This window comes from Carlito syrichta, unplaced genomic scaffold (assembly GCF_000164805.1).
Source record: "Carlito syrichta isolate Samal-C Ts95f unplaced genomic scaffold, Tarsius_syrichta-2.0.1 Scaffold302334, whole genome shotgun sequence".
NCBI classification, from domain to species: domain Eukaryota; kingdom Metazoa; phylum Chordata; class Mammalia; order Primates; family Tarsiidae; genus Carlito; species Carlito syrichta.
The window spans coordinates 50,086-61,473 of record NW_007246430.1 but is presented as its reverse complement, the minus strand read 5'-3'; the positions used below and the strand labels follow the sequence as shown (position 1 = coordinate 61,473).

General features: G+C 38.9%; 1 pseudogene across 1 annotated transcript; it reads right to left on the bottom strand.

The window, feature by feature from the left end:
- Window positions 1-1,020: 1,020 nt before the first annotated feature.
- On the bottom strand, window positions 1,021-2,253 carry LOC103258715 (annotated as a pseudogene). The gene has a single exon (XR_002481878.1). The product of XR_002481878.1 is annotated as a UPF0183 protein C16orf70 pseudogene (transcript).
- Between the last annotated feature and the right edge of the window lie 9,135 nt (window positions 2,254-11,388).

Below are 11,388 nucleotides of genomic sequence, written 5' to 3'. Positions count from 1 at the left end.
ATACTTGATTTATGGCCAAGTATGTGGTCGATCTTAGAGTACGTTCCATGTGGTGATGAGTAAAATGTATATTCTGTGGTCTTTGGATGGAGTGTTCTGTAGGTATCAATTAAGTCCATTTGGTCAAAGTCACATTGAGGTTTCAGATCTTTTTGCTGATTTTTTGTCTTGATGATCTGTCTAGGGTGGTGAGTGGGGTATTGAAGTCCCCAGCTATGATGGTGTTGGAGTCGATATCTTTTTTAATTTACCTAGAAACTACTTTATGAAAGTTGGTGTTCCTATGTTGGGTGCATATATGTTTAGGATGGATATTTCTTGTTGATGGATTAAACCTTTTATCATTATGTAGTGGCCTTCTGTTTCTTTTTTGATTTTTGATAGCTTAAATAGTATTTTGTCTGAGATTAAGATCACGACTCCTCTTTTCTTTTGTGTTCCGTTCACCTGAAAATTTGTTTCCCATCCTCTTACTTTGAGCCTGTGAGTGTTCTTTCTAGTGAGGTGGGTCTCTTTAAGGCAATAAATTGTTGCCTGGTGATATTTTATCCATTTTGCCATTCTATGTCTTTTCAGTGGTGCATTTAGTCCATTCACATTCAAGCTAATCATTGAAATGTGAGAGTTGATCCCTATCATAATGTTCTTACAGAGTTGTTTTTCTTTCTGTTTGTGTGTTGTCTTTCTTTTGGTTCTAGAGTTGGTTCATGTGTGTTTTTAATTTTTTGCCTGTACTCTTGTGAAGAATGTTGTTGTTCTTTTTTCTTTTTCTTCTGTGTTCAATACTTTCTTAAGTGTTTCTTGTAGAGGTGTTCTGGTGGCAGTGTAGGTTCTTAGGGATTGGATATCTGGGAAAGATTTCAATTCTCCCACACTGATGAAGCTAGCTTGGCTGGGTAGGTTATTCTTGGTTGAAATTGTTTATCTTTTAGAACTTTGAAGATAGGGTTCCAGGGTCTTCTAGCCTGGAGGGTTTCTGTAGATAAATCTGCTGCTATTCTAATTGGTCTTCCCTGGTAGGTAGTCTGACCTTTTTCTCTTGAGGCAGTGAATGTGGTTGTTCTGCATGACCTCAAAGATCATCCACTGAAGACCAAAGCAAAATGTGGAGCCAAATGGTTTGGTGTTTTTTGGGGAGGAGGACCTATGCAGCACAACGGGCTTCTCCATAGGGTGGCCCAGGAGCTCCTGGATGTTGTCCCACTTGCTGTAGGTTGTACATGTTTCTGTCTGACCATCTGCATTTTCTTTCCTTATGGCTAGTGGGATATTGAACTCACAGTGATGATAAATGTTGAAATTATAATGCCCAGGGTAATTGGTGTGTAGGACAAACTTCTTCACTTTGTGTGTATTTGAATCAAAGAAGATATCCACCTCAAGAGTAAAGTAGTTTAAAAAGTAGCCATTGCACTTAGATGGAACTTGCTTATGAGGGGAAGGAGAATGAATTTTCATCTTGTCTTCTGACTTGTAGAAGACCTTGTGTGGAGAGCCAAGCATGCTAAGAACATCTTGGCAGGAATCGCCAAAATACACTGAACGTTCAAAAACCCACATCTTGGCATCTGCTAATAAGCCAGGTCCACAACCTGCAGCAAGTAGGCGAAGTTGTAAGCCTGCGGGTCCAGTTCCATCTTGAAGAATATCTACACTCTCAGCATACACATTGCCAAAGAAACAGCTCAGGGGTATCACAGGAGCCTTGGTATCCTATAGGCTGTTTCCACTGTAAATGTACATTCATTTTACAGTTGCTCCATGGGGTATCTGAAGAGAAGCCAGGCCATGGGCAAAATTAGGCTCGTACTTGGGAGCCTCGGTCCATGAGTCTAACTGAAAAGAGAAAGGCAGTCCTCTGAAGTTGAGGTGGCAGAGCTGCTCAGCAGAGTTGTACACTCCAGGATGGGTTGCGCCAAAAGACTGGTCAATCTGCTCAATGGTAGGAGCTATGGCCTGAGAATTAAAATGCATGCCACAATATTTTAACTTTACTTTAGTCAAATCATATACTTCAATCACCTTAAGTCTCTGATTGAAAGCATCAAACAGTAGTTTGATCCCATCCTGAGTCAGGTTAAGGATGAGGTCATGGCCTAGACGAGACTGCTCACTGTAGAGAACCTGGACATTTTTGATGATGCGACAATGCTTCTGAAGAATGGCTACTGCCTCAGCCAGAGGCATTCCCAGAGTGAATTCCCATTGTTCGTACTCTAGAGAATGTTTAGGAACCACCTTCAGGTCTAGCATTGGTTTGGCTCGCCAGGCCCAGGCGGCCTCCCTGTGGCAGCGCAGATGGAATCTGGAGCTCACTTTGCCAGCAGCAGCGGTGGCCCTCTTCAGGTTCTTGTCAATAACTTCAAGCTGAAGGTTCCATTAATTCAAGTTGAAAGTCTAACTAAGACAATTATCATTTCAGCTTAGCTCTATAGTGCCTGCCTTTGGAATTGTATAGGGAGCTATACAATAGATGGTTAATTCATGGCAAAGCTGTGAGACCTGAGACAAGATTTTTAACCTCTTTTCATCTGTTATCTCAACAATAAACCAAAAGTAGTAACATTTATCTCATGACAATTAAATAAAATAACATATACCATATAGCAAGGCCTTAATAAATGTTAGATGAATGATTAAATTAAATTTTTTAAGTTAATAAATGGATTAATAAACAAACAAACATATGGGTCAGCTTTTACATTCTACTTCTTCCACATAGTAGCTGTATGACCTTAGGCAAATAATTAAATTTTCTGAGTCCCAGTTTTCTTATATAAAAATTGAGAGGGTTAAATAGAAGGATCTCTAGAGTTCATTTCAGCTCTAAATTCTACAAATTGCACATGGATGGTGAGTATGATATTAGCTTTACATACAAAGAATCAGGTATATATTATGCTACCCCCCTTTTTTTGTAGTTAATAATAAAATAACCCTCATGCTCTTTCTAAAAGAAACTCTTGATGATCATTTCCTTTATGCCTCATTTTTAATCAAGTAGCCCAACCTACTTTATTAAAGTTTTGACTATTTTACAGTTAATATTAGAAGATTTTCAGAAAACATAGATTAAGGGAAAGAATCAGCCTGTCACTTTATAGACTCCTTTCATTCTATCTTTTTACCATGTATGATTCCATTGAGATTTTAAATATTGAACTAATAGATACCTAAACTGAAAAAGGTTGGTATGTGCTGACAAAAATGTGGTGATAATGTCAAAACATTCAAAAATTCAGTAATCCTTACTATTCAATCTTCATCAGTCTGTTAGTTTTTGCTATTATCTGTTGCTATGTTTTCAAAGCACTAATCCTAGTGATATATTTAAACTCCTTTCCGATAATGATGCATTTATAATGCATTCTAGACTTCTGTACCCATTAATAACTTGACAATGTACAACTTTTCATATCCTTACTACTTTTTATAAAGGCTAGAATTGCAGGTAATTCTAGGTAAGAATTACAATACTTGAAGTCATAACTATAAGAAATGAGGTGGCATCCTAAAAAGAACATGAGTTTTGGAATTAGATATCTAAATTTGAATCCTGGATCTGTCGCTGTAGTCCTGGTCATGTTACTGAGAGTCAGCTCACTTGTAACATGGATACAGGAAAATGCCCAACATTACTGAGAGTCAGCTCACTTGTAACATGGATACAGCAAAATGCCCAACACATAGCATTGTAAAGATTAAACAGGATGATACACATAAAATACATACAACAGTGCTTTCATTGTCAGATACTCAATTAATATTCTCCAGCGATATGACTAGATGTCTTTCTATCATTATACTTCAATATCGTCATTCTATGCCTTCTCCTAAAATAATTCCTTTAATAGTTCTAATAATGAAGACATATTTGTATAGTACAGGAGTAGGCAAACTTTGATAAAGGGCCAAATAGTACATAGTTTAGGCTTGTAGGCCATACAGCTTCTGTTGCAACTATTCTCTGACAAAGTAGTAGTATAAAAGTTGTTAGCCGGGTTCGGTGGCTCAGCCTGTAATCCCACGCCTTTGGGAGGCTGAGGTGAGTGGATTGCCTGAGCCCGTGGGTTTGAGACCCATCTGGGCAGTGAGATCTCATCTCTACAATAAAAAAAAAAAAAAATCAGCCGGGCGTGGTAGCGCATGCCTGTAATTTCGGCTACTCGGAAGGCTGAGTTGGAAGGATTGCCAGAGCCCAGCAGGCGAGGCTGCGGTGGCCAGGAGCGGCCACTGTACTCCAGTCTGGGCGATCGAGTGAGACTCCAACCCCCCCCCAAAAGTTGTTAAATACATAACACACAAATAAGTGGGCATGGTTGTGTTATACTATGACTATTGATTAAATATGCTACAGCATTACACAAATGTGAGTCAAGATAAGCAAAGGTCAAAGCATTGCCATAAATAGGCAGGTTTTGTGATCACATGCCAATGTATAATATCTACAGTAGTGATGTTCTCTTGGTATGAATCATAGTACCAAACTTCAAATCTCTGTGGAACAATCTGGGTGCCCAACTAGTGAGTGCTTCACCATTAGATGTATTAAAACAGAAGTTTAATGCCCTCTGACAGGAAAACTGCAGAAGGAATGACAAGGAGCAAGAAGAAAACAGAATGGCTAAGGTTCCTCCTACATCTGAGGGCAGATTCCTGGGACATGAAACATGAATATAGCAGATGTTTTGGAAAAACCGTTTGAGATTAAATCATGTCCCATTTTGGGGGAAAATGTCTAAGGCAAGAAAACCATGAAATCACAGTTTAAATAGGGGGAAAATGTTAAGAATGAATAGGCAACTTGGAAGGAGTTCAAATAAGGTAACTGGAATTGACTTGGTTGAAGGTCCAACTTGGCACTAGAAACCTCTTTGAGGGAGGACTGTAGTGCTGTTACCTCCTTTCCTCAGCTAAAAATGGGGAGTGAGGTGGTCATCATAGACTTACTAGCCTTAAAAGAGATTATCTGCCATCATTTCTTTTTATGTGTAAGGGGATAGAGGTTCAGAAAGGATAAATCATTTGACTGAGGGCAAACAGTGAGGAAACGGGCCTTAAACTCACCCTACAAGTATCCAAAGCCTTTTGCTGTTCTAGTTACCTAGTTGCCTAATTACATCATTTAAAATCTACCACAATCCTGCAAGCTAATTACCATTATTCTCGTTTTACAGAAAAGAAAGCAGAGGCTTGCAGAAGTCAAGTCATGCAATTGATAAATAATAGAACTAGAACTCAAATTCTGAATTCTTGTGTTCTAGTCAAATATTGCCTGCACTCTTAAGCTCTTTCTCATGCCTGAACTAAGCTGGTTTCCTGACACTACTTATGACAAATATTTCTGAGAGCTAAGCAAAACATTTAAACTTGGTCCCATCTATAAGCATCACCACAAATATCCTTTCTTGAGAGGAAATCTGAGTTCCTGCTATAGAACTGACAAAATGTGAGAAAGAAGGAGAAACTGTGGTCCCATGCCCTTGGAAGACCCTTTTAAGGTTTCAGATGACAAGGAAATCAGATTAGCTACTACAATAGAAGGCGTGGTTTAAATTTCTGGGGGAAAATGAATTATGCAATTTTTAATGCTTCACAAGCTTGACTTACATAAAGGTATAATCCAATTGAGGATTCTGATAATTATAGAATTCCCAAGTGTAGACAGCAGACTAAGCAAGAAGAAAGATGGTTGTTTTTTGAATAATCAACAAAATTCCATGCCAGGCTGTTCTCTTGGACTCTGTTTCTATGGATCTAGTTAAATGTATTTTGAATCCTCCTCTCTGGTAAATTTAATTCATTCCTGAATGGTTTGTGAAATAAAACAAAATGATGATTCTGTAGATGAAAGTGGTCAGAGTCACAAAGCAGTGACTGTCACTGTGGATGGTTATGCTCATGCAGCAAAAATAATTTGATTACCATTTAACCTTGTAATTCTCAGAAAGGTTCTGAGGTCCCAGAGGATCTGTCCAATATGCTGTTAAAACTTGAAAATCTTTGATCATCCTTAGCTTCACTCTTCTCTTCCAGGAGGAGATAGAAGCCATAAATGTCCTGTGTTCTTGGCACCAGAGGATGATCAATTATAAGAAAAAATAGCATTTTATTTGCAATGTATCCTACAAATAGTGGATTACAATGCTACTGGCAAATTTCACTAATAATGAAGAAGACATACTCAAAAATCTCTAAGGAAGAAATGATGTGTATTAAAGATTATTTGTGCCCAGGCCCAATGCTAGGTGCCTTATTTTTATTTAATATTTATTTATTTATTTATTTATTTTTGAGTCAGAATCTCACTCTGTTGCCCAGGCTGGAGTGCAGTGTCATGCTGCTCACGGCAACCACAGCCTGGACCTGCTGGTCTCAGGTGGTCTTTCCACTCCAGCCTTCCAAGTAGCTGGAACTACAGGAAACGCCACCATACCCATCTCATTTTTTATTTATTATCGAGATGAGGTCTTGCCAAGTTGCCCAGGCTGGTCTTGAACCCGTGGGCTCAGGCAATCCTCTCACCTCAGCCTCCCAAAGTGCTGGGATTATAGGCTTGAGCCACCACATCTAGCGGCTAGGTGCTTTTTGCAAGTCTGAAATGGGTATAACTTTCACTTTCTTACAGATAAGGAAACTGGCTTTGAAAGGTCTCACAACTTGCCTAAAATACATAATCAAGGAAATGGAGAGCTAGGATTAGAACTCCAAAGCCTATAATCTTTCTATCACAGCCTCTATGCTCCCTGTCTCAGTCCCAGAATTCTGTTATTCAACAATGCTCCCTATCCATTCTATCTTTTGGTCCACTAGCAACAACCCTGACAGCTTATTGCCTACAACAGAGACTCTTACCTACAGGCATATGCTAGATCCTTTAATTGACCTTTGAGAATATAATAGTCTCTACCTTTAAGGAGCTCACAGGGAATGAAAAACAGTATCATGGGGGACAATGCAGTATCAAAAAGGCCCCTAGTGGCCTGTAGTGTGGGGGAAGGCTCCAACAGAAGTTATGCTGAGCTGAGTCATAACTAACAAGTGGTAAAGGAGGATGAAATTCTGAATAAAATAGTGCTGAAGAAAGAAGGGAGGGCTTTCTTTGCAGAGAAATATGCATTATGGACATAGGATAGATCCTAGTATTCTCTGGGAATTGGTAATAGTTGGGCATAGTTGTAACATACAATCTGAGATTGAAAGATTGATCAGAGATGAGAATGCAGAAAGAGGAAGAGGCCAGGTTGAAGAGGGCCTTGTAAGTCATGATAAGAATTTCATCTTTACCCTGAGGTCAGTGAGAAGATATTACAGGGTATAAGCGGCAATAATAAGTTTCAACTTTTAAAAGGATCTTGCTGACTACAGTATAGAGTGTGGGTTGAAAGAAATCAGACTGGAGTTAGAAAAACCAGTTAAAATGTTAGCACCATGATCCAGAAAGATAATAATAACCTGAAGTGAACAAAGGCAGTGTCACAGGGGACAGAAAGAAGAAGATTTGAGAGATGTTTAGAAAAGTATATCAGTAAGATATGATTATTAGATGTAGAAAAGAGAGATAATGAAAAAATAAGAATAACCATGAGGTTTTGAACTTGGAGTGCTTAAGTTAAGTTTTTTTCCGTGACAGCTGACCCTACTGATCAGAGATCTCAGACTTCCCACCAAATATCTGGCTACAGATCCACAGAATCAGTAGCTAGACAAAGGCAACAGCTGTCCATAGATCTCTCATGACCACCCACTGTGCTGCCTCACTTTGGCACTTTGCGTCTCAGATTGATAGGCTGATGATCTTTCTCTGATCCTCCAACAACCTCTTTCTGACAACTCTTTTCTGACAGACACTTCCCCAGATCCTCCGACAGTTATATAAGGTCTGATTCCTTTAACAAAACCCTGTTCCCATCCACTCATAATGATCCTGCTCCTCTCACAGTATGCAGACTGTGAAGTTGCCGTTCCAAGAAGAGATATCAAAGGACTCTACTGGCAAAAGCTCTGTTCTGGGAGTCAGAAAGCCTCGAATACATGGTATTGCTAAAAGAACACAGACTTTGGAGTCACACAGACGAAGATTCAAATCTAAGCACTGCCACTTACTAGATGTTTGCAACCTCTCAATTCGCCCATCTCTACAAGAGAGATAACACTTTTACCTCAGAGAGTCAAAGAGAGTATAAAACAGTAAAATGTATGCCAAGGGCCTAACCCAATTGTGGTCAATGTAGAGAGCTCATGATCTCTCAGGCATGAAATGGAATAAATCACCTTAACCATTGCAGGCTGAAGTTTCTCCATAGACTCTATCATAGTTTTTTAAGTGACGAGTGTTTCAGACTCCTGAATAAGGAATTACTACATACTGGACTGTAATCTAGCTCATCTAAACTTAACACTTGGATTTTTCTTTCAAAGTTGGAGCTTTCACCAAACTTGAGGAATTAATTCTTTTTTCCCAATGAGGGAAATTTGGTCAGTTGTTAAAATTCATGCCTTCTCCTAATGACTGTTATGCCATACTTAAGGGCTCTCTATCCCTACTGAATTAAAGTTATATAACTCTGGTTCTTGGAGGAGACGAATTGCTGGTGTAAGTCAGAGCTCCACTGCCTCTAACGTATTTTTGGCAGGAGCAAGCCCTTAATACCTGAACTACTATTGTACTTGAGGCTCAGGCCAGGTAATGACAAAAGAGATGAAATTTTAGTTCCTCAGTTACACTAACCAAATTCAAGAACTCAATAGCCACATGTGGTTAGTGGCTACACACCAGCATTGTCACCATGTCAATTTCATATCTCAACTAAATGCAATTTCCAACTGTGTATACATTTGAATTTTTTTTCTTAGAGAATACATACATATACATGCATAAGGAAAACACTAAAAAGATATTCACCAGCATGTTAATACTGATTCTCTTTGAGTGGCAGAATTATGATTCACTGGTCTTTATTTTCTTTGGAGGTCTCCATGTCTTTTATGAGAATATATTACTTTGTAATCATAAACTATATATATATATGTTTATGATTTATATATATATTTAAAATAAAGTAAGCACTTTGCTTGGGTTCAAAGTAATTATTATAATAAGCAAAATGTTCAATACTGAGTTTAAATCCCAGTTCTGTCACATTCTAGCTGTGTGACTTTTGGCAAGCTTCTTTTTTTTTTTTTTCCTTTTTTTTTTTTTTTTTTTTGAGTTGGAGTCTCACTCTGTCGCCCAGACTGGAGTGCCCTGGCTGTTCCCGGCCACTGCAGCCTCGACCTGCTGGGCTCCAGCGATCCTTTCACCTCAGCCTTCCGAGTAGCCGGAATTACAGGCATGCGCTACCATGCCCGGCTGATTTTCTTTTTTTTTCTTGTAGAGATGAGGTCTCGCCAAGTTGCCGAGGCGGGTCTCGAACCCGTGGGCTCAGGCAATCCACTCACCTCAGCCTCCCAAAGCGTGGGATTACAGGCTGAGCTACGGAGCCCGGCTTGGCAAGCTTCTTAAACTGTGTGCATCAGTTGGTCATCTCAGTGAAATGAAGCTAATCATATTTAACTTATGTGCTTGTTTTGAAGATTAAATGCAATAATGTAAGTTAAATTCTTATAATAGTGCTTGACACATAGTAGGCACTAAATGAATAATGGTACTGGCACAGTTAGCTTAGGTAGTAAAGATTATTGTAACAATAGTAGTGGTACTAGTGGCAGTAGTAGTAGTAATTGCAAAAATAAAATAAATATAACAATAATAACAGTAATGCTAGCATAAGAATGAATTTTAGTGATCAATTAGGTCAATGGAGTTCCTTGATTAAGAAATTAAGGTCCAGAGAAGCCGTCCCAAGATTACACAATCTGACAGAAAAATTCCTTCTCATTCCCAATACTGTGGCTTTACAGCATCAAGATTTTAGATTGCAGAAAATTTTGATTTACTTCAGCTGATATATTTTAGTACCCTCAAGCTAGATAAGCAAAAGACAAGGTCTTGCCCTTGCCAGAGCTCACATCTTATCAGAGAATCAGGTCCACCCATAGCTATTTAGAGAATATTGCCAAGGGCTATTAGAGAGGTATGAAAATGAGCAGAGAGAGCACATAGAGGAAGAAACTACTAGCCCCGCTTGGCTTGAGGCAGGGAACAAAGAAAGTTTATAGGAGTGATTTCTGAGTTAAGTCTCAAAGGAGCAGGAGTATTTTGATAGGGAATTAAAAGGGAAAGGGGCAGTAAGTACATAGAGGCCTGGAGGTTTGAGGCTACATTATTATATAGGGAGAAGGTTGCTGTGGACACAACCAGGACAGGAGATTCATGTACTCAACTACTCTTGCAGGCAATGTGCCCAATTGAATAGGTAGCATATAAAGGACTATGAATATCAAGCCAAAAAGTTGGGACTTTTATTCTATAGGCAATGGAAATAGAAGTTTTTTAAGACAAAGAGGAATAAAATCAAATCTCCCTTTTTATCTGATCATGCTACTGCTGACTGGACTATTTCCCTTAGGTAAGACCTAGACTTTGGGGATCAAAAGTGCCACTGACATTAAAACAAAAAAATTCTCTGAGAGCAACAGCTGAAATGAAGCAGAACTTTCTGGAGTATTTCATTTCGTGTCTTGTGCTGTGGCAGCAGGAAAGTATCAAACCTTCCCCATTGATTTTCCAGAGGCAGCAACAAAACTGTACTTTGAGGAGAATGACCTCTGGGTTGATTAAGATTTGAAAAATGTTGAATTTATGCTATAAATTCTGGCTCAAGCTGAAGATGCACTAATGTGATTGGAACTCGTGCAGTAACTGTCAGAGGCAAGAGATCGATCTAAAATTCATGTTCAACAATCCTGCTTTACTCATTGGGCCAAATCCAGTTTTCAAAAGTGAGCAGCTTCTTAAGAAACACAGGGTCAGCCTGCTCCAACCCTACCTCGTTGTTGTTTCATATTTCAGACACATCATGAATGGTTAATATTCTAACACTTAAATAAGAAGCAAAGCCCCCTCTCTCTCCCTTGAGAAAAAGAAAGGGAGAGAGAGAAGGAAGAAGAAGAAAAAAAACCCTGAAAACACATTAAAAGTTTCTTAAATTGAAAATTTCCATGGGAAAGATATATTTGGTGCAAGCACTTCATTGTATGTCAGCCTAACCTTCTTTCTGTTCCTGCATTGCTTAAAATTCACTAGGTATAGTGTTTTGTTTCAGAGATAAGTCTGCCTAGGCAGGGAAGATGGGTTGAGTCAATGAGCAGCTTCATTTATATCTGCAAACCCTGTTTTTCAATCCCCAGATGATCCTGAACTCACAGTACAGAAAATCAGGTATTTATTGTCATTCTGGTCTCTCTACCTAATGCTTTGCTTCAAAAAGAATAAAATTCCTAAAT